General features: G+C 41.7%; 1 long non-coding RNA gene across 1 annotated transcript; it reads right to left on the reverse strand.

Annotated features, from left to right (window-relative positions):
- Positions 1-12,158: 12,158 nt before the first annotated feature.
- Positions 12,159-21,452, reverse strand: LOC123568366 (uncharacterized). Its single transcript, XR_006691668.3, has 3 exons — positions 21,324-21,452; positions 20,918-21,079; positions 12,159-13,501 (listed from the first exon to the last, which is right to left on the reverse strand). It is a non-coding gene; the product is annotated as an uncharacterized lncRNA (long non-coding RNA).
- Between the last annotated feature and the right edge of the window lie 2,276 nt (positions 21,453-23,728).

The raw sequence follows: 23,728 nt of genomic DNA on the forward strand, positions 1-23,728 counted from the left end.
ATACTTTCTGCAGGCAGGGTTTACCCTAGACCCCACAGGCATCTGATTCTGGTTTCTATCAGAGGTTTTAAGGCCTGGTTGGTTTTCAGGGCCTCTGCGGAGGAAAAGGGGGCTGGAGAGGAGCAGATTGATGTGGAACCCTCCTACTCCAAACACACAGAAATGCGGGATGAAAGGAAACCAAATTAGTCCAATTGCTGGGACTGAAGAGGGAATGGAAAAACATAGCTGGAAGTGGTGAGCAGCACCACAGCAGACCTGGGGTGTGGATGTGTCTGTCTGTGCTGTTATTAGGCTGGCGTAAGGTCCACGCAGAGATGAGAATCAGAGGCTTGGGCTAGTGCCATGCACGAGCCTAAACAAGAAAGCGAAAAGCTGGAGCAATTGCAGGACTGAACTCCTAGGGAAAGAGGGACTAGGACAAAAAATCCACCCATTGAATCGGGAAGATGCCAGGAAAGTTTGCTTGTGCTTAGGTTCTGGGTGAAAAAATAAAATCCTTTTGTGAGAAAGTAAAATCCCAAGCTTATGCTTTGAGAGGTTTGAAGACTGAATTTATACTGTCTCTCAGTTACCAGCATCACAAATTAAGAGATGCATGTAAAGAGTGGGCCCGTGTATGTTACTGCTGAGGATACATGCTGACATAGATGGAAAATCACTCTGGTCATAAAACATTTCCATTGAAAAATCAAACTCGGCCGGGCGCGGTGGCTCACGCCTGTAATCCCAGCACTTTGGGAGGCCGAGGCGGGCGGATTACAAGGTCAGGAGATCGAGACCACGGTGAAACCCTGTCTCTACTAAAAATACAAAAAATTAGCCTGGCGCGGTTGTGGGCGCCTGTAGTCCCAGCTACTCGGGAGGCTGAGGCAGGAGAATGGCGTGAACCCGGGAGGCGGAGCTTGCAGTGAGCCGAGATCGCGCCACTGCACTCCAGCCTGGGCGACAGAGCGAGACTCCGTCTCAAAAAAAAAAAAAAAAAAAAAAAAAATCAAACTCAGTTGAAGATGAGCTTTCAGTAAAAAATTACAATATATCTGATAGACCCACCATAAACAAGAGTTTTCAGACACTTGTAGGGAGGTCAGCAACCCCAAACTCTGGATCATAGAAAAACATTTTGAAAGAGACCATCAAAGACAGGGATGTTTAAATGATTAAAGAGATACAAAGGCTGGGTGTGGTGGCTCACACCTATAATCCCAGCACTTTGGGAGATCGAGGCAGGAGGCAGGAGGATCAATTGAGCCCAAGAGTTGGAGACCAGTCTGGGTGACATATGGAGGCCCCGTCTCTACAAAAAATAAAAAACTAGCTGGTGTTGTGGTATACACCTGCAGTCCCAGCTACTCAGTAGGCTGACATGGGAGGGTCACATGAGCCCAGGAGGTCAAGGCTGCAAGGAGCCGTGATTGTGCCACTGCACTCCAGCCTGGGCAACAGAGCAAGACTCTGTTTCAACAAATAAATAAAAAACAAAAAAGTCACAATGAAAGAATAATACATTATGAAAAGGAATGGGAGTAACATTGACAATAAAACATATTTGTGTTTATGTTCAGATTTTAGAAATAAGTAGACTAAAACTGAGGGTAACAGGTTGTCACCAAAATAAAACACAAACACACAACACCAACAATTCAGCAACACCTCCACCAGCCGCTAAAAAAAGCAACTCAAAGTAAAAAACTCCAAAATATAGGCCTTGGAAAGAGGAAACAGAATGCTTACATCTTGTTCTTGCATATTTCAGCCCACTGAACTTAGTACAGTTGATATTGCCTTATAAAATACGCCAGCTAGCATTAGGATTATCATGAAGGAAAAACAATGCAGACCCCAAATTGGGTTACCCAGGATACAAAAATAACATTTCTATCATAACAACATGATAATGGAAGGAACTGAGAATATTGTACCAGTAGGTCCTTGGGAGATAGTGAATGGAGAATTTGAGTAGAGTCATGGGATGGAAAAAGAACATTACAAGGAAATCGTGCAGGATGTACATTCAAGCATCCATGTTCGAGAACTTTGGTACTAAACGTGCCTGATGATCAGCCACCGTCAACATGATGAGTCAGAGTGAACTTTGCCTCCTCCACTCCCGTGTTGCTGTAGAGACTGTAGAGTCCACTTTCTTGTTAGTCCCTATGACTAACATTTAAAATAACAATAGCAACAACAAAAACAATATGCACGTCTATTATAGAGCAATAAAAAATACAATGAAAACACTATGAACTTCCAGAAAGAAATATGAGGATAAGACCTTTAAAGAAAAGATGAAAACAATTTTTTGAAAGACGTAAAACAAGACCAGGTAGTTGGGAGACAAAATATATTCATGGATAAAAAGTCTTGATACATAAAATGTCAGTTTTTGTCCAAATCAAAGTTAATTCAATTCCAACAAAAATGCCCAAGAATTTTTCACAGAACTTGACAAAATAGGTCCAAAAATTCATATAAAAGAGGAAACAGTAATAAATTTCAAAAATCTTAATCATGATAATGCTGGTAATAAGAAATATGCCCTCTCAGATTTCAAAACATTTTACAAGCTGTAGAAGCTTAAACAGTGTAATATTGGCATAGAAATAGGAAAAGCTACCAGTGGGACAGACTGGAGAGTGTAGAAAAAGACTTACGTATATTAAGAATTTGGTTTATGACAAAAGGAGCATTCGAAGCAGCATGAAGAAAGAATATTTAATAAATTGGTCTTGACCAATAAACTATGAAAAAAAAAATAGGATTCCCACCTCACTATACATACACACGTGTGTACATGCATACATACACAATTCCAGCTGGATTAAAATCTCAGTATACAATGTAAAATTTTAAAATGTTAAGAAAATGTAGACTAATTATAACTTCAGGATATGGAAAATGTTTTAAACTGGACAGCACAGGCAAAAAAGAAATTTGATAAATTTGACTTCATGAAATGGGAAGATACTTGCAGTATATATAGCTAATAAAAATCAGTGTGCAGAATATATTGAAACTCCTAAAAATTAATGCTAAAGATACAGGCAATCCAATGGGCAATTCAAAGAAAAGATTGAGGGGGCAATAGCCACATGAAAAGCAGCTTACTTTGTTAGTAAGGAGGGAAATGCAAAATAAAAGAAAAAAACATTTCCCACTATCAGATTGACAAAAATTTAAAGCAACGGCTGGGCGCGGTGGCTCATGCCTGTGATCCCAGCACTTGGGGAGGCCAAGGCGGGCTGATCGCTTGAGGTCAGGAGTTTGAGACCAGCCTGGCCAACATGGTGAAACCCTGTCTCTACTAAAAATACAAAAATTAGCCAGGTATGGTGGCGGGCACCTGTAATCCCAGCTACTCAGGAGGCTGAGGCAGGAGAATCACTTGAAGCTGGGAGGCGGAGGTTGCAGTGAGCTGAGATCGCACCACTGTACTCTAGCCTGGGCGACAGAGTAAGACCCTGTCTTCAAAACAAAACAAAACAAAACAAAAATTAGCCAGGCATGGTGGGGCCTGCCTGTACTCATAGCTACTTGGGAGACTGAGGCACAAGAATAGCTTGAGCCCAGAAGGCAGAGGCTGCAGTGAGCTGAGATTGCACCACCGCACTCCAGCCTAGGTGACAGAGCAAGACTGCGTCTCAAAAAAAAAAAAAAGGTCTAATAGCACTAAGTGATGGTTAAGATGGGGGAAATACTTTTTGTTAGTGCTGAAGGCAATGTAAATTCATACCCCAATTTCTTGGGAAATTTAACAGTTATTTACTACTGTTGAAGAGGTACAAGCTTTAACTCAAATAACTTCACTCCAGGTATGTATTCTAGAAAAACTTCTGTATTTATGTGCAAGAAAATTCACTGTAGGACATCTTGGCATAGTGAAAATATGTGAAATATAAATAATCTAATTATCCATAAATAAGAGAATAAAATATCAAGTATCATGCATATGCTAAAATGAACGAACTAGATCTCCATGTTCAAAATGGATGTTTCTCAAAATATTAGGAGTGAAAGAATAAGCTGTAAAATAGGATTATAATGGAAAACTATTTTTCATTCAAATTGTTAATTAAGGGCCAGGCATGTTGGCTCACGCCTGTAACCCCAGCACTTTGCAAGGCGGGTGTATCACCTGAGGTCAGGAGTTTGAGACCAGCCTAGATAACATGGTGAAACCCCGCCTTTACTAAAAATGCAAAAAATTAGCTGGGCATGGTGGCACTTGCCTGTCATCCCAGCTGCTCAGGAGGCTGAGGCAGGAGAATCGCTTGAGCCTGGGAGGCAGAGGTTGCAGTGAGCTGAGATCGTGCCACTGCATTCCAGCCTGGGTGACAGAGTGAGACTCTGTCTCAAAAAAAAAAAAAAAAATTGTTAATTATCTGTATTTTATGAAATCAATTTAGTAGGTTTCTGCCAACATCATAAAATAAAATTAGAATAGAAAGAAAATATCAGGCCGGGTGTGGTGGCTCACACCTGTAATCCCAGCTACTCAGGAGGCTGAGGCAGGTGGATTGCTTGAGGTCAGGAGTTTGAGACCAGCCTGGACAACATGGTGAAACCCTGTCTTTACTAAAAATACAAAAATTAGCTGGGAGTAGTGGGGTATGCCAGTAATCCCAGCTACTGGGGAGGCTGAGGCAGGAGAATTGCTTGAACCCAGGAAGTGGAGGTTGCAGTGAGCTGAGATCATGCCACTGTACTCTAGCCTAGGCAACAGAGTGAGACTATCTTTAAAAAAAAAACAATAACAATAATAATAATAAAAGGGCCGGGCACGATGGCACTTTGGGAGACCGAGGCAGGCGGATCACGAGGTCAGGAGATCGAGACCATCCTGGCTAACATGGTGAAACCCTGTCTCTACTAAAAAAAAAGCCAGGCATGGTGGCTGGTGCCTGTAGTCCCAGCTACTCGAGAGGCTGAGGCAGGAGAATGACATGAACCCAGGCGGCGGAGCTTGCAGTGAGCCAAGATCACGCCACCGCACTCCAGCCTGGATGACAGAGCGAGACTCTGTCTCAAAAAGAAAAAAAATAAAAGTGCCAGGCGCGGTGGCTCATGCCTATAATCCCAGCACTTACCGTGGGCAACATAGTGAAGCCTCATCTCTGCTAAAATACAAAAAATTAACTGGTTGTGGTGTGTGCCTGTAGTCACAGCTGCTCGGGAGGGTGAGGCACGAGAATCACTTGAGCCTGGAAGGCGGAGGTTGCAGTGAGCCGAGACTGCACCACTGCACTCCAGTTTGGCCTACAGAGTAAGGCTCCGTCTCCAAAAAAAAAAAAAAAAAGAAAAGAAAAAGAAAAAATATCGGAATGTACTGCAAGTAGTTAAGAGTGTTATTTCATGAAAATTTTGTTTCAGATTACATATGTGCTCACATACACAGGTATATATGTCTATGTATATGCACACACTGTGTGTGTGCACGCATGCATGTTTACAGGGTCAACGTATAATGGATTGAGTGTGGTAAAAAGTGTGAAATCCATTGTTTTACTACATTGTCTTACAATATTCTGTGTTTATAGATCCAAAAGTATGCATGGGAGAGATAAATAGTGTTAGGACAGTGGTTCCCTTCGGAGTGGGAAGGAAGGGGAAGACTTGGGGTCAGGGTGTGAGGATTTGCTTCATCTATGTTGATATATTACAAAATATATCTGAAACAAATGCAAATGATGTTAACATCTGTTGTCTAGGATGTCCTTGGGTGTTCATTACATCTGTGCCTTTTCATATGCTTGAAATATATCGTAATAAAAAATAAAAAATTAAAATTTCCCCAACAGCACGGCATGTGCCTATAATCCTGGCTACTCGGGAGGTTGATGAGAGAGGATTGCTTGAGCCCAGGAGTTTGAGACCAGTCTGGGCAACATAGCGAGACTCTGTCTCTAAAACAAAACAAAACAAAAAAATGTAACCAACCATAAAAGGTAAGGAGATGTGGGTAGGGAGGGAACAGGGACTCAAATGTCTTCAAGAAGCTTGCAGCTTAGGGGCCAGTTGTGTTGACTTCTCTGTGGCCAGATGTCCCAGGAGCCTCTGCTCCTGTGGGCTGGTGACTGGTGAGCAACTGCCATATATTGTTGTGGCCTTGTTGCTTCACTCTTGACTGGCATTGCCACTGATTTTATTCTTATCCAGTTAGATCACAAGCAGTCTGAGGGCAGCGATGAGTCTGAACATTTTCATCACCCTCTAGCTCCTGGCACCTGGCAGGACCAATAGACTTGACACAGGAAAAAGGTGCTGCTTGCCGTTTATTGAACATTGTTTCCCCAGGAACCCTCTGTGCCTCTGGCCCTACAATTCTCATTAGAAAAGTTTTTACATTTTTTTAATTATGAGAAATTTCAGACTTACTAAAAGTTTGGAGAATAATTTATTTTTTTTTTAATTTTTATTTTTTTTGAGATGGAGTCTTGCTCTGTTGCCCAGGCTGGAGTGTGGTGGTGTGATCTTGGCTCACTGCAAGCTCCGCCTCCTGGGTTCACACCATTCTCCTGCCTCAGCCTCTTGAGTAGCTGGGACTACAGGCGCCCGCCACCATGCCTGGCTAATTTTTTTGTATTTTTAGTAGAAACGGGGTTTCACCGTGTTAGCCAAGATGGCCTTGATCTCCTGACCTTGCAATCCGCCCGCCTCTGTCTCCCAAAGTGCTGGGATTACAGGCGTGAGCCACTGCCCCCGGCCTTTTTTTTTTTTTTTTTTTGAGATGGAGTCTTGCTCTGTTGCCCAGACTGGAGTACAGTGGCATAATCTTGGCTCACTGCAACCTCTGCCTCCTGGGTTCGAGGGATTCTCCTGCCTCAGCCTCCTGAGTAGCTGGGATTACAGGCACATGCCACCACACCTGGCTAATTTTTGTATTTTTAGTAGAGACGGGGTTTCACCATGTTTGCCAGGCTGGTCTCGAACTCCTGACCTCAAGTGATCTGCTCGCCTTGGCCTCCCAAAGTGCTGGGATTGCAGGCATAAGCCACTGCACCCAGCCTAGAGAATAATTTAATGGATACCGATGCACCCACCATCTAGCTTAAGGTATTTAAAACAATGCATTTAAAACTCCTTGTATCCCCTCCCCATCCCATTATCTGCCCTCCCATCTAGTTTGAGGTTGGTGTTACCATGTTTCTGTATATATTCATAGATTGATTACGTATCCTGTTAGCTCTAAACAATATATAACATTGTTTTGTATCTTTGTAAACTTTATATACTGTAAATGATATAATAAATGCCATTTGCTTTTTTAAATTGAATATTTATGAGATTTATCCATGCAGATATCACTATCTCTAGTTCATTTTTATGAATATGCCACCATTTGTTTATCCATCTAGGTGTTTTTATTGCTTACTATTGCAAATAATGCTGCAGGGAACATTCTGATTCATGTCTCCTGGAGGGTTAGGGTATGTACACCTAGGAGCAGATTGCTCGGTTGACGGTGATAAGGTTTGGCTCTGTGTCCCCACCCAAATCTCATCTCTAATTGTAATCCCCATGTGTGGAGGGAGGGAAGTGATTGGATTATGGGGGTGGTTTCCTCCATGCTGTTCTCGTGATAGTGAGTTTTCATGAGATCTGATGGTTTTATAAATGGTAGCTTTTCTTGCGCTCTCACACTATCTCTCTCCCCTGCTGCCATGTAAGACACGCTTGCTTCCCTTTTCGCCATGATTATAAGTTTCATGAGGCCTCCCCAGCCAAGTGGAACCGTGAGTCAATTAAAAACCTCTTTCCTTTACAAATTACGCAGTCTTGAGTAGTATCTTTATAGCAGTGTGAAAAAGGACTAATACAGAAGCGTAGGCCCTATTTCTTGAGAAACAGGATGTGAAATGCAAACCCTCCTGTGATCTTATGGTGGAGGCCTGAACATCTGGGCCCAGTTCTTCCTGATGAGCCGTTTTTCTTATTTTTACTGACTTGTAGAGCTTTAAAAACGTTTTCCGGATACCACTTCTTTGTTGGTCATACTCACTGCAAATGCCAACTCCCAGGCTGCATTTGCCTATGATGCCTTAGAGTTTCCTCTGCTTAAAAATATTTTAAAAATTCTATTTGAGTCAAATTTGTTTATCTTTTTCTCATTGCTTGTGTCTTTTGGGTCTTGAGTTGAACTTTTGTGAGAATTTCATCAAGCCCTGTTTAATGGAGAGATTTTTCTCTGACTCAATTCTGGTAGTTTATTTTTAGTAGCATAATGGGTTTTAGTTTATATCCTCTGGTAGGGTCCTCTAGCCAGGCCTAACTCTATTATAATTCACGTAAACTAGTACTTAGACCTGCAGAGATCCAAGCAGCTTCAAGGCCTGCCAGACCCATTTCATCTCAGGGGTGGGGTCCTCTTCACCTGTCTCTCATCATAATCCTCCAAAAGAACCACCACAATCTAGCTTGTCTGGAATTTTTTCAACAAGGGCAGATTGAAATTCTTTTCTAGAATAGAATTAGAAGGAGATTAATAAATAGAAAATAGGGGTGGTTTACTTTGGATTTGGAACAAGACAGTTCTTTGGAGCAAGAACTTGCTTTGAAATCCCAGTCATGTCATTAATTCTGAGTCTTACTTTTTAAAAATCTATAATATAGGAATAATACAACCTCAATTGCAGAATTTGTGATGAATATTAAATGTATAATTCTGGATATAGAACCACCACAACAAACAATAGTAGAATGTGTTGAGTGCTTAATATGTACTAGTCACAGAGCTAAACATTTTGCATGAATTATCTCACTTGGTCTTTATGACAATCCTACCAAGTGAAGTACCACTACCATGTAATGTAAGGGTTAAGGTAAAGGTTTTGATCATGTTTAATTCTCAGCTCACTTACTTACTGTGTGACCTTAAGTTCTTGGGTTTTGTTTTTCTTATCTGTAAAACGGAAATGTAGTAACACACATATACATACAGTCGTCCCTCAGTATTTATGGGGGGATTGGTTCCAGGATCTTCCATGGATATCAAAGTCTATCAGTGCTTAAGTCCCTTATATAAAATGGCTTAGGCCAGGCACAGTGGCTCAAACCTGTAATCCCAACACTTCAGGAGGCTGAGGCAGTTGGATCAATTGAGCCAAGGAATTCAAGACCAGTCTGGGCAACATGGCAAAACCTCGTCTCTACTAAACATACAAACATTAGCCAGGTGTGGTGGTGAGCACCTGGCATCCCAGGTACTTGGCAGCCTGAGGCAGAGAGGGTCACTTGAGCCCAGCAGGTGGAGGTTGCAGTGAGTTGAGATTGTGCCACTGCACTCCAGCCTGGGCAACAGAGGAGGTTCTCTCTCAAATTAAAAAAAAGAGGCTTAGTATTTGCTTAAAACCTATGCACATCCTCACTTATACTTTAAATCATTTCTAGATTACTTATAATACCTAATATAATGTACATGCTATGTAAGTACTTGCTATACTGTATAGTTTTTCAAATTTGTATTTTTTATTGTTTTGTTTTTCTGAATGCTTGATTTATGGTTAATTAAATCTGCAAATGTGGAACTGTGGAAATGGAGTGCTGACTATATACATAGTCACAGGTTGCTTAATAAAGGGGATATGTTTTGAGAAATGTGTCATTAGGTGGTTTTGCCATTGCATGCACATCAAGAAGTGTACTTATACAAACCTAGTGGCTATAGCCCACTACACGTCTAGGCTATTGGGTATAGTCTATTATGCCCAGACTACAAACCTGTACAACATGTTACTGTGCTGAATCCTGTAGGCAGTTATAGCACAATGGTAGGTATTTATCCAAACATATCTAAACATAGAAAAGGTATGGTAAAAATACAGTACTGTTTATCTATGGGACCATCATTGAACATATGATTTGCACTGATGGAAATGCTGTTATACCATGCATGACTGTATGTATTTGCTAGGGCTACCATAACAAAGTACCACAGACCAAGTGGCTTAACCAACAGGAATTTATTGTCCCAGCTCTGCAGGCTGGAAGTCCAAGATCAGGGTGTCAGCAGGGTTGTGCTCCCTCTGAAGGCCCCAGGGAAACACCTGTTTCCTGCCTCTCTCCTAGCTTCTGGGAGTTCTTGGCTTGTGGCAAAATAGTTTCAATCTTTACGTGGCATTCTCCCTATGTGTGTGTCTCTGTGTACAAATTTCCTTTTTTAAAAAAAATTTTAAATTTTATTTTAGTTTTTCTGAGACAGAGTTTTGCTCTGTCGCCCGGGCTGGAGTGCAGTGGCATGATCTCAGCTCACTGCAACCTCTGCCTCCCGGGTTCAAGAAATTCTCCTGCCTCAGCCTCCTGAGTAGCTGGGATCACAGGTGTACACCACCACACCTGGCTAATTTTTGTGTTTTTAGTAGAGACAGGGTTTCACCATATTGTCCAGGCTGGTCTCAAATTCCTGACCTCATGATCTGCCTGCCTTAGCCTCCAAAGTGCTGGGATTACAGGCATAAGCCACTGCGCCCAGCCTAAATTTCCCGTTTTTGTAAGAATATACCTGTCATGTTGGATTAGGGGCTCATCCTATTCCAGTAAAATGTCATCTTAAATGACCTAATTACTTCCACAACAATCCTATTTCCAAATAAGGCCACATTCTATGCTACTGGGGGTTAGCATTTCAACATGCAAATGTTTGGGAATACCATTCAACCCTTAACAATATACATTAGTTTGTCATGAGGTTGAAAAGAGTTGATCGATGTAGATGGTTTACAACATTGGTACCTAGAAAATGATCAGGAAAGTGTTAGCTCTCATTACAATGAATCAGATGGAGAAACTGAACTTAGAGAGGTGGAGGGACTCTCCTAAGGTCACACAGCCACTCAGTGGCAGATTCAGGACTTTCAGCCAGATATGGCTGATTTCAAAACTTCTGCACCATGTATCTTCATTGCCTAAGAGGATAGAAGAGAGGGAGGCATTTATAATTCAAGGTGACATTCAGGAGAAGAGGCTCACCTGGGTGTAATTATCTACAAACAAGATTCTGAAAATCGTCCTCAGTACTTCACTTGCATATTTATATCGCATATACATTTTCTTATTTCCAAGTAAAATGGCTGTGAATGAATGAAACGAAATAAAGAAAAAATGAGCTGCCAGTCATTGCATCATTTTCTCTTTTCTATCGGTTATTTACCACATTGGATTGCTTAAGTTCCATTTCCTTCAGTTATTTCTTCCACTTAGTATTGCCTAAAGCAGGGTTCCACGTTTCCTTATCAGGGCTGCCCTCCTTGTAAGGTCTCTTATTGGGTTTTAATTTCCTCCCAGTCAAAATCTACCTCTCCTATGTCCCATTCTCATAACAGCTTTTACTTGGTTGTCCTGGTTAAAAAAATAATGCAGGTCAGGTGCAGTGGCTCATGCCTATAGTCCTAGCACTTTGGGAGGCTGAGGTGGGAGGATTGCTTGAGCTCAGGAGTTCGAGACTGGAGTTTGAGACCAGCCTGGGTAACATAGACCACGTCTCTACAAAAAATTTAAAAATTAGTTAGGCATGACTTAAATGTTAGACCTAAAACCATGAAAACCTAGGCAATACCATTCAGGACCTAGGCATGGGCAAGGACTTCATGACTAAAACACCAAAAGCAATGGCAACAAAAGCCCAAATAGACAAATGGGATCTAATTAAACTAAAGAGCTTCTGCACAGCAAAAGAAACTACCATCAGAGTGAACAGGCAACCTACAGAATGGGAGAAAATGTTTGCAATCTACTCATCTAACAAAGGGCTAATACCCAGAATCTACAAAGAACTTAAACAAATTTACAAGAAAAAATCAACTCCATCAAAAAGTGGGCAAAGGATATGAAAAGACACTTCTCAAAAGAAAACATTTATGCAGCCGACAGGCACACGAAAAAATGCTCATCATCACTGGCCATCAGAGAGATGCAAATCAAAACCACAATGAGATACCATCTCATACCAGTTAAAATGGCAATCATTAAAGTCAGGAAACAACAGATGCTGGAGAGGATGTGGAGAAACAGGAACACTTTTATGCTGTTGATGGGATGTAAACTAGTTCAACCATTGTGGAAGACAGTGTGGTGATTCCTCAAGGATCTAGAACTAGAAATACCATTTGACCCAGCGATCCCATTACTGGGTATATGCCCAAAGGAGTATAAATCATGCTAGTATAAAGACACACATGCACACGTATGTTTATTGTGGCACTATTCACAATAGCAAAGACTTGGAACCAACCCAAATGTCCATCAATAATAGACTGGATTAAGAAAATGTGGCACATATACACCATGGAATACTATGCAGCCATAAAAAAGGATGAGTTCATGTCCGACATGGATGAAGTGACATGGATGAAGCGACATGGATGAAGCTGGAAACCATCATTCTGAGCAAACTATTGGAAGGACCGAAAACCAAACACTGCATGTTCTCACTCATAGCTGGGAAATGAACAATGAGAACACTTGGACACAGGGTGGGGAACATCACACACCAGGACCTGTTGTGCAGTGCAGGGAGGGGAGAGGAATAGCATTAGGAGAAAAATACCTAATGTGAATGACGAGTTAATGGGTACAGCACACGTATACGTATGTAACAAACCTGCATGTTGTACACATGTACCCTAGAACTTAAAGTATAATAAAAAATTAAATAAAAGAATGAATGATTGTTAATGAAACAAAAAAAGTTAGGCATGGTGGTGCATGCCTGTATTCAGCTACTCAGGAGGCTGAAGTGGGAGGATTGTTTGAGCCCAGGAGGTCGAGGCTACAGTAAGCCTTGATTGTGCCACTGCACTCCAACCTGGGTGACAGGGTGAGACCCTATCTCAAAAAACAAAAACACAACAACAAAGCAACAAAAACAGACAAGCTTTGCTGGGGTGTATTTGTTATACCCCTGGCGGGTTCCTAAAGACTGTGCCGCTGACGGCCTGGGAACAGGTGGTGGTGGGGTTTATACCAGGGACAAGTGAGCGATGGTCATGACTGGGCAGGCATATCAGGGTCTGAAGGTTGAGAACAGCCTTACCATTTCCAGCCCCAAGTCCAAGTCTTCAAATTCCTTATTCAGGTTCCACGGTGTCAGGACTCCCCAGTGAGGGTCCTCGCCTAAGAGATTCATGTCTTCGGTCCCATTTGGGAAGCCCTCCCTCAACATGGTAACCTTTTTGGGGATCCATGAAGAGAGGTCCTGCTGTAAATCTGAATGGGCACCAGGCACTGAGGAATTATAATTGCCTTTTCCTTTTTTTCTGGTGTGGTTTATTGCGCAGCTGATTCTCACTGGTTATGCTGAGCGAGGATTCTTTAAGATTTTGGAAGGAAATTTCCTCACATTTTCCATTCCTTTCTTCCCAGAGACATTTTGCTGGCAGAGCAACAGCAAATTCTCTCGGCAGCCAGATGAGAAACAGAGCTTGGAGGCAGAGGCAAGAACAGTGCTGATGTGGCCGGTGGTGTTCCTTGGAATTAAAAAAAGGCAGTCCCACTTGGGGCCATTTTTCTGAAAAGTAAAGGAAAATGTAAAACATAAAATGGACCTAATCTCAAGAAAAGTGGAACCTGCTATTTGGGGAGAGATGGTTCTGGGTGAGATGATGCCACAGTTCTCTTTCTATTAATACTTAGATCATTGATACCTTGTCATGTCACAAACCTGGCCTTGGTCTCTGGTCATGGACATGCCACACTCACGTGTCCTGAGGTTTGGCCCTCTGCCTTATCTTCCCCAAAGACAGGCTCACTGGCCCCTGAGTCCCAGGGATCGCCAAAAAGGGCTCTTTGTTGTGGGGACAGCCCCATCGTCCCAGCTGGTGGCCACCTTCCAGCAGGTATTATGTGGCCCTGTCCCAGTTCCCAAGTTGCTGACCTTGTGTGATCTCTTCCCCACCCAATTCTGCTGTGATCCTGGAATGACAACAGTTCCTCAAATCTGCAGAGCGCTTTCAACTTCCAAAGGGCTTTGGCAAACACTGCCACTAATTTAATCCCTGACTTTCCATTAAGTTTGTGTTTAAGGAATTTTTATAACTTTTAAAGAAAACTATAAAATCAAAACAGCACACATAAATGGTTTTTAAAGAAGCATAAAATATTACAGAAAGGCCAACAATGAAAACCTCCATTTCTCATGTCATCACCAAACACCCCATGTTCTCCTTCCTAGAGGAAACCACTCTTAATGGTTTCTTTCTTTTCATTTAGTTTTTATTTTATTTTCTTTTACCATGCCTTACAAGGCTTGTTATTAAAACAGCAGTATCACATTTCTTATCGGATGATGAAATGATCTAAAATTAGACTATGGTGTTCGTTACACAGCTCTGTGAATATACTAAAACCCATTGAGTTGTACACTTTAAATGGGTGAACTTTACAGTATGTAAATTATATCTCAATACAGAGCTGGACATTTTTCAGCAATATGAAAAATGTGATGTGGTGATTTCAGTCCTATAAGGCAGATAAAGCAATTTGCGAGGGCTTTGAGAAGACACATAATCCCTAAATGGATAGACATGTGGCATTAATTATTGATCACAACAGTTACTATCCAAATAGTCACTGCTCTTAGAATAACACAGAGTACTGTCTTTGGTCTATAAAGTCACATATACAGAAAAATTCTTGTTTCTTTACATATTGTCTGTGTTGACATACACTCAAAAATGTTGATGTTCTTTCTTCCACTTTGCTGACATCATATTTTCATGAAATATATGCTGCAGTATACTAAAAAAATTATATCTCAAGCTGTTAGAAAAGGAGGGGGAGGCTGGGCATGGTGGTTCACGCCTGTAGTCCCAGCACTTTGGGAGGCCAAGGCAGGTGGATCGCTTGAGGTCAGGAGTTTGAGACCAGCCTGGCCAACATGGTGAAACCCTGTCTCTACTAAAGATACGAAAATGAGCTGGGTGTGGTGGTGCATGCCTGTAATCCCGGCTACTTGGGAGGCTGAGGCAGGAGAATCGCTTGAACCCAGGAGACGGAGGTTATAGTGAGCCGAGATTGCGCCACTGCACTCCAACCTGGGCACAGAGTGAGACTCTGTTTCCAAAAAAAAAAGAAAAAAAAAAAAAGCAGTCTTCTGCCTCCCCTCTTCCAACCGCCACCACTGTCTCACTTCCTGAAGGCCATCACTTTCAAGCAGTGTGATGTTTTCTTCCATATTGCTAAATGATTTGTTTGCAATGCTATTTCTTCATTACTTAGTTTTAGGCATTTACTATTGACTTCCCATTAAAAAAAGACGAGGCTTTAACTTTCTTCCATCTAACTGCCTTGGCCCCCACCATCCTAAATATGCACTTCCCATCCCTCATCCTTCTCACATAGAGTTACAGATATCTTGGTTTATGCAGTGTTTCTGTTTATGTTAATGTGATGACAAAAACACCACTGGTAGCTGTCCCGTTGTGTGGCATGGAGGAGGGCATTCGAGGGTTTCACTGATTCTTAATTTGTCAACCTCCTATCTTCCCCCCTCTCTCACTCCTATTTCCCAAGGTCCCTGGATTCCATATCTTTTGTTTCCTCCAAGGTGTAAATGATGCTTCATTGAGGCTTTCTCTACGGTGAGCTTGGAATTCAGGTTTTTTTTGGGGGGGGTCTCCGGTTATTTATCACTCGTCCATCTGTCATTCAATTTCTGAAATTTTGTTGCTATTTTCTCATCTCACATTCTTGTCTTTTCTTGTTTTTTTTTTTTTTTTTTTTTTTTGAGACGGAGTCTCGCTCTGTCGCCCAGGCTGGAGTGCAGTGGCCGGATCTCAGCTCACTGCAAGCTCCGCCTCCCGGGTTCACGCCATTCTCCTGCCTCAGCCTCCCAAGTAGCTGGGACTACAGGCGCCCGCCACCTCGCCCGGCTAGTTTTTTGTACTTTTTAGTAGAGACGGGGTTTCACCGTATTAACCAGGATGGTCTCGATCTCCTGACCTCGTGATCCACCCGTCTCGGCCTCCCAAAGTGCTGGGATTACAGGCTTGAGCCACCGCACCCAGCCTCTCGTCTTTTCTTGAAACAGATTTGTTGACATATAATTTATAGACTATACAATTTATTCATTTAAGATGTGCAACTCAGTAGCTTTTAGTATATTCAGAGAGTTGTGCAGCCACCACCACAATCAATTTTGGAATATTTTCATCTTTTTCTTTCTCCTACCCTTGATATCCTGTCATCTCTTTTTCTTTGTGAGTTTATGCCTTTAAACATTCCTTTCAGTTTTTTGAATTCCTTAGAGTTTCCTTTGAATTCACTCGAACCCAGGAGTTTGCGACCAGTCTGGGCAACATAGTGAGACTCAATCACTACAAAAATAAACTTGCTGGGTGTGCTGGTGTGCACCTAGCTACTCAGGAGGCTGAGGTGGGAGGATCCCTTAAGCCTGGGAGGTGGAGGTTGGAAGTTTAACCCCCTGCATTGGATCTATTGCTTCCTGGGTCCTGTGTCTTATCCTTTCTTTTTGAATTGCCTTATTTTGCTGGACTATATCATCAAGCGTATTCATTAAAAGGTAGTAAATTTTTCATTCCTTCCAGGTCTGAAAATGTCTTTGTCCTGATTTTATGCTTGATTGATGGTTTGGCTCGGTACACAATTCTAAGTTGATACTGATTTTTTTTCTCAGGAGTTTGAAGGCTTTGTTCCACCGCTTTTTAGAATCAAAGATTTCTGTTGAGAGATCTCATACCAATCTAGTTCTTGTTCTCCTGTAGGCAACTTTTTAAAACCTTTTTTGGATGCTTTTAGCATTTTCTCTTTATCCTTGGGGGGATCTTCAAATTTCACAATATGTCTGTCTATCTGTCTATCTGTCTAGCTATCAGTCTTCCTCTATCCATTCTCTTGTGCAGTGTACTTGGTTGATTCTTCAGTCTAAAGACTTGTGTCTTTCAACTTGGGGATTTGGAGTACTATTTTAAAAACAATTCTCCTTTTTCCTATATTCTCCTTTTCCTTTGGGACTTTTTAGCAGTCAAAATTTCTGGATTGGTTCTTTTTGTCATATATATGTGTGTGTGTGTGTGTGTGTGTGTGTGTGTATGTATGTATATATGTGTGTGTGTGTATATACACACACACACACACACACACACACATATATATGTGTATGTATATTTAGATGGAGTCTTGCTCTGTTGCCCAGGCAGTGGTGTGATTTTGGCTCACTGCTACCTCCACCTCCTGGGTTCAAGCGATTCTCCCGCCTCAGCCTCCTGAGTAGCTGGGATTACAGGTGCCCACTACCACGCCCAGCTAATGTATTTTTGTATTTTTATGAGAGATGAGGTTTCACCATATTGGCCAGGCTGGTCTCAAACTCCTGACCTTGTGATCTGCCTGCCTTGGCCTCCCAAAGTGCTGGGGTTACAGGCGTGAGCCACAGCACCCAGCCCTGTGTTATATATATTTTTTTTAAATTAAGATTTTCTTTTGTTCTGCCTGACGGAAAATTTTCCAAACATTATTTTTCAATCATTCTGATGATTTTTTTCTCTTTTCTTAGATTGTTTCTTAGATTAATAGTCTTTTGTTATTATTTTGTGTGACATTGTCTCAAATCTCTCTAAGTACATTAGTTAGAGATCTCCTTCTCTTCTGCCTTTGAATTACCCATTTCTGGTTGTTTGCATTGGTCTTTCTATTTCACAGTATAGGCTTCCCTCAAGTGTCTAATGAGGTTTTAGTTGTTTGGTTATATTTGAGAATAAGGCAATAGGGAAAGGTGATTGTGAATCTGTGTGTGGAAGCGGAGCTTGTCAACATGTAGGCTTTCCTTTAAGGACAGTGGGCAGGAAGTTGAACCTTAGCAAGAAAACTCCAAATGCCCTACACTGGCTGCTATAGCTTTTCCCAGTTTTACCCCTCCCAAAGAGAAGAACCTTGTGCTTTGTTTGGAGTAGGGAGGTGGTTATTAGAGTACACCAGCCTGCTAGGAATTCTGTGCATGGTGGAGGTAGGAGATGCATTGAAGACGACTGCTCTACATATAGACTTTCATTGATCTCTTTGTTTTCAGCCCTTCATCCCACTCCCACCCTAGCACCTGGCATTTCTGAGTTGGGAGTCTCCCCGGGGCTGTTCAGGACAGGGGTCTTCCTCTGTAGCTGCCCCCTACCCCCACTCATCAGTCTTATAGGCTCCAGCATCTTCTACCTTGTTTCATCTTTTGTCAGCTCCTTAGGTATTGTTTTTTATTTTCAGAAATTTATTGAAATCTGTTGTCCCTTGGTGACTACTCCCACTTTCTTTCTGGTGATGGACTTTTAGATATTTTTACTGTCATTTTAATGTGATCTTGCAAGGCAGTGTGCTATCTTGAATTAGAAACTCTGTTAGTTTCAACAGGTGTAGTGGAAAGATCTTGGTTGCATTCCTTGACAGCTCTGGGTTCTAGTTATATAGTTCAATGCATTTTTACGTCCTGTCATTCTTTCTAGCTGTGGCACTGCTGTTATATGGAAGATTGGAAAAGTACTGAGAAGAGTTAGCTAGTCAATTTGTATTTTTGAGGCCCAGGTTCCCCACTTTAAGTTATTCATGCTATTAGCTACCATGAATGTACTATGTATATGGTTTTGTGCAAAGTGCTGGAAAAACAAAGATGAGTAAGTCATGGTTCCTTCCTGTCAGGAAGGTGGGGGTTGGGTAGAGACTAAATAATAGGATTTTACTGTGAGTGGTATGATAGAGATATACCAGAATTGGAGAAATCAGGGAAGGTTTCACAGGGAAAGTAATATTTAAGCTTTAAATTAGAGTTATCCAGGCTTACAAGGGGGAAGGTAGGCATTCCAGGCAAATGAGCCAGCAAGTACTTCAGTGTGTAGTCATGACAGAACTTGGTGATTTTAGGGACAGAGCATAGGGTACTTGTGGAGGAATGGTGAGAAGTGAGACTGGAGAGTTAATAATGGCAGCCAACACATCATACCTGTGCAATCACTATTTATATTTATAGATGGGAAAAATGAGGCACAGACTTACATGACCTTAAGGTCCCTTAGTTAATAAGCCAGGAAGCTGGGATTTGATCCCTGGCAGTCTGGCTTAGAGTTCATTGTTTTTGTCAGGGGTTAAGTGATACGGTCTTATTTATTTCATTTTATTTTTTGACACATAATAGGTGCACGTATTTGGGGACATGTGATATTTTGATTCATTCATATAATGTTTAATTTTCAAATCAGGGTAATTGGGATATTCATTATCTTAAACATTTATGTTTTATTTATGCAGGGAACATTTAAATTATTCTCTTCTGTTTTGAAATAGTGTTCACACCAGGTCTTACTTCTTCTATCTAACTATATTTTTGTACACATCAATCAACCTCTCTTCATCCCTCCCCACTTCTCTACATTTCTTGGATTCTGCTAACCATCATTCTACTCTTCATCTTCATGATATTCACTTTTTTAGCTTCCAAATATGAGTGAAAACATGTGATATTTGTCTTTCCATGCCTGGCTTATGTCATTTAACATAACAATCTCCAGTTTTATCCATGTTGCTGCAAATATAAGATCTCATGTCCTGTTCATTTTTATGGACGAATAATACACATTTTCTTTATCCATTCATTCCCTGATGAGCACTTAGGTTGATTCAATATTTTGGTTTTTGTGAGTAGTGCTGCAATAAACATGGGAGTCCAGGTATCTCTTCAATATATTGATTTCCTTTCTTTTGCATATATACCCAGTAGTGAGATTTCTGGATCATATGGTAGTTCTATTTTTAGCTTTTTGAGGAACCTCCATACTGTTTTCCATAGAAAGTAACAATTTACATTCTCACCAAGAGTGTATGAGGGTTCCCCTTTCTCCATATCCTTGCCAGCATCTGTTATTCCTTGTCTTTTTTATGAAATCCATTTTAAGTGGGGTGACGTGATACCTCATGGTGGTTTTCATTAGCATTTCTTTGGTGATTAGGGAAAGATAATAAGTGTTTTAGTAAGGAGTTTGGGTTTGTTCCTGCACACAGGCTTTAAGGTAGGTGAATAAAATGATCAGTGCTTCGTTTTACAGCCATAACTCCGGAGCCACCACTTGAGAGAGTGTTAGACCAGAGTCAGGGAGTGCGGAGAGCAAGTTAGGGAAGGATTATTCTATGTACCAGCAATAGATGACGGCTCCTGAATGTAGAAGTGGAAAGGGCAGCAATGGAAGAGGTCATTGAGTTATGTCAGAGGTCAAATCAACAGAACATGGTCACCGACTGAATGTAGGAGTTAGGAGAAAATTAGGGTCAGGATTAGGTGGCTGAGCCACTGGTAGTTTGCTAAATTTGAGAATGCAAGATGAGCATGTTTGGAGAGGAGAAAGAGAATGACTCAGTGTTGAGCATGGTGCAACTGAAGTAACTGCACACTCTCCAGGTAGTCATGCTCAGAACTGGTTGGGAGGATGTGTCTGGGATGCTGAGAAGACATCTGTGTTGGAGGTACAGATTCAGAAGTCACTGGCTCATAAAGAAAACTGAAATCATAGGCATGGATATGACGAGAATATGTATTATGGAAAGAGTCAAGCTCAGAGTCCTGGAAAGCATGAGAATGTTTGAGTGCTGTGCCTGAGAACTTGGTTGATGGTATCGTTGGGGAGGGGCGGAGGGGTGTGGGTGGGGGAGGAGTTGGGAGGATTCCAGTAATGCCTCTGGGGCTGTGGAACGTGAGACTGAGGACTCGGGGAGAGGTCCCTGAAGGGCTGGAGGAGGAGGCCAGTCGTGAGGCAGTGATAGAGACAGGAATCTTCCCAGATATGATGACTTTAGGGATAACAGAAGATAAGGGGTGGCAAGGAGGGTAGCGTTCAGAAGTGTTGGAGTGAAGAGAAGATACTTGATTGAGTTGAGTGACCAAAGGTGCCACAGAAGGTGGATGAGGAAAAGGCAGGAACCATTCCCAACTCACCTCTCTTCTCTCAGCAATTTCTGGTCCGCTCAGGCGGACTGCCTGTTCCTGCAGGTGGCGGTCAGCCCATATAGATCTGCAGGGCGGAATCTGGCTTCCTGAAGTGCTGATGTGTTAGAACCACTGCAAACATTTACATCCACATATTTTGTTTCCCCTGACCTGTGAACAGATGTGGAAATAGGAAGCCTGGCCAGCCAAAATAAGCAGAGAGGCTTACAGATCCAAACCCTCTTTCTGTTTTAACTGGAACACCAGGACCCAGCTTCATTGCTCTAATCTGTTCCAGTCTCAAGGAAAATGGACCACCTCTGGCCTCATACTTTAGAGCAAAGCGTGGCGACTGCGCACCACATGTCCCATTGGCTGGTCTGCACCACCACATATCCCTGTGCCCCGGGCTCACCAGCGAGCGCCCTCCAGTGGGCTGACTCCCTGAGGGTGCGGTGAGTGGTTTGTGGCTGTCTTCTGTGTGCGGCACAGTTCCTCTTCTGAACTTCTCATGACTGCCCGTCTAGCAGGTACTAGATTAGACCTGTTTGCAACAAGAAAAAAAGGAAGCTGAATATCATACAAATACTAACGGGGAGAAGTGGAATTTGTTTTATTTAACTTTTCTTTTGCCAGAAAATTTTTTAAACAAACAGAAACATTCAAAGAATAATGTAACTAGAGTCGGGCGTGGTGTTGTCTGCCTGTAGTCCCAGCTACTCAGGAGGGTGGGGTGGGAGGATTGCTTGAGCCCATGAGTTCAAGACCAGCCTGGGCAACAGAGTGAAACCCTGTCTTTAAAAAACAAAAACAAAAACAAAAACGTAACGGACACCTCTGTACCTATCAATAGTCCTGTAAGACTATTGTAACATGTAGCCATCCCTGCATTTGGTTTTTTTTTTTTAAAGAAAATGAAATATTAACATACACAGTTGAAGCTGGCTCCCTTCCTGATGTCTTCCCTCCTCTCTCTTTAAAGCTCACCACTGTTGGAAGCTGACGTTTATTACCACACAAGTGTTTTTATTTTTATTGAATATACTGTATTAAAAAACAATCTCTGGCATTGTTTTGCATAATAACATAATTGTCTAGACTGCATTGCATGCTTTTAAATGTTGCATAAATGGTATCAAACTCTACTTTTTCTGAGTCTACTTGAGTTTATTTAGGATATCCATTGGAGATTGCAGACAGTGTTAACTTCACCTTACATTGAGCAATCAGCCTTGGTCAACTCCGACGTGAAGGGATTATAGGCCCTGCAAGCTCAGTGTCTCACAATTTCCTTCCAGTTTATAACTCAAAGCTCTAACTCCTTGAGTTCCTTATTTGGATGGTTAGGTCAATTTGCTCATTTCCTTGGATATTATTACAGGCTTTATTATTAAAAGTTCGTCTTGGTCAAGTCTTATTCTTGCCAAACCATTCTGTATAATGAATGAAATATGAACAATATTTTCCACACTGCAGAGGTGGGGTGGAGGGTGGTGGAAAATGCGGGTCAACCACGAAGTCAAAGTCAGAGGACAGAGGAATTTCAGGAGCTTCTCCACAACGTTTGCAACAATCCCTATGCTCTTTCTACTCCTGTTTTTTGAGGAATCTCTCCCAATTTGGCACAAGGCACTCTCCGGGTATTGAACCCAGCAGGAAGTGGAATGTCTGGGTTTTATTGAGGCTATTTCTCATGTTATGAGGCTATTTCTTATGTTTTGCCTGATTTTTTTCTATGAGTCAAAGACTACAAAATAAAAAATTACAACTGTCTTCATCAATAATGAGCTCTTCAGCTTCTATAGCAGTGATGTTCAATCTTTTCTGCAGAATTCTAGAACTTCCTGCAAAGATCAACGTGTTCTATATCCATGCTGTGTACTACAGTAGTCATTAGCTATTACCCACATGTGGCTACTGAGAACTCAAAATGTGGCTAGTGTGACTGGGAACCAAATTTTACATTTCATATAATTTCACTAGAGTAGTCACATGTGGCTAGTGACTATTGCATTGAACAGCGCAGTTCTAGAGGGTTTGTACCAATACATATTGGTAGAATTTTAACAAATCTGAATACATCAAATGAGTTCACATTGCAGCTGATTTATTTGCTCTTTCGTTTCCCAACTTGAAGTTAATATACAAAACTGGGCAGCTTGGACTCTTATGCTTGCTCAGGCCACTCTATTGTACAGAGTATTGTTTCTCCAAGAGCTTCTGTTAATCTATTGTTTGTAGTTGGCATATCTTTGTGATTCTTATGACACTGATGAGCACCAGCTATTGGTGGTTGCATCTGCCTGCACCCCATTATTGGACATTTTCCCTCACATAGCTCACTCAGGCCACAACATCATTCCCCAGCTTCATTGATTCTGCCTCCTTTAAATTCAGGCTTTCTCCTCCCTCTGCCTCAGCACAGTCTCACTTTGGGACATGAGCTGTCATGATGGCTTAAAGAGAAAGCTAATTAGAGGGGATAAATCTATGAATAGGAATATAGAGCTGAAGAAACTTTCCTAAATGCATGTAGAGAGGCAAAGAGTAGAAATATGAAAGGTTAAGAGACATGGATGATGGAGCGTGAAGGTCTAACATATATCTGATTGGAGTTCTAGAAGGAGAGGAGAGGATCAGCAATTTTTGAATTCATAATAACTGAGAATTTTTCCTAATTGGTGAAACATTCATGCATACTTCAGATTCAGGGAGTCCGATGAATTTACAACACTACAAACAAATTCATCCTTCATAGTGAAACCGAAGAACACTAAAATCATAGAAAGGTCTAAAAATAACCAGAGAGTAAAGATGGAT

The sequence above is a fragment of the Macaca fascicularis genome, chromosome 13 (genome assembly GCF_037993035.2).
Source record: "Macaca fascicularis isolate 582-1 chromosome 13, T2T-MFA8v1.1".
Lineage (NCBI taxonomy): Eukaryota > Metazoa > Chordata > Mammalia > Primates > Cercopithecidae > Macaca > Macaca fascicularis.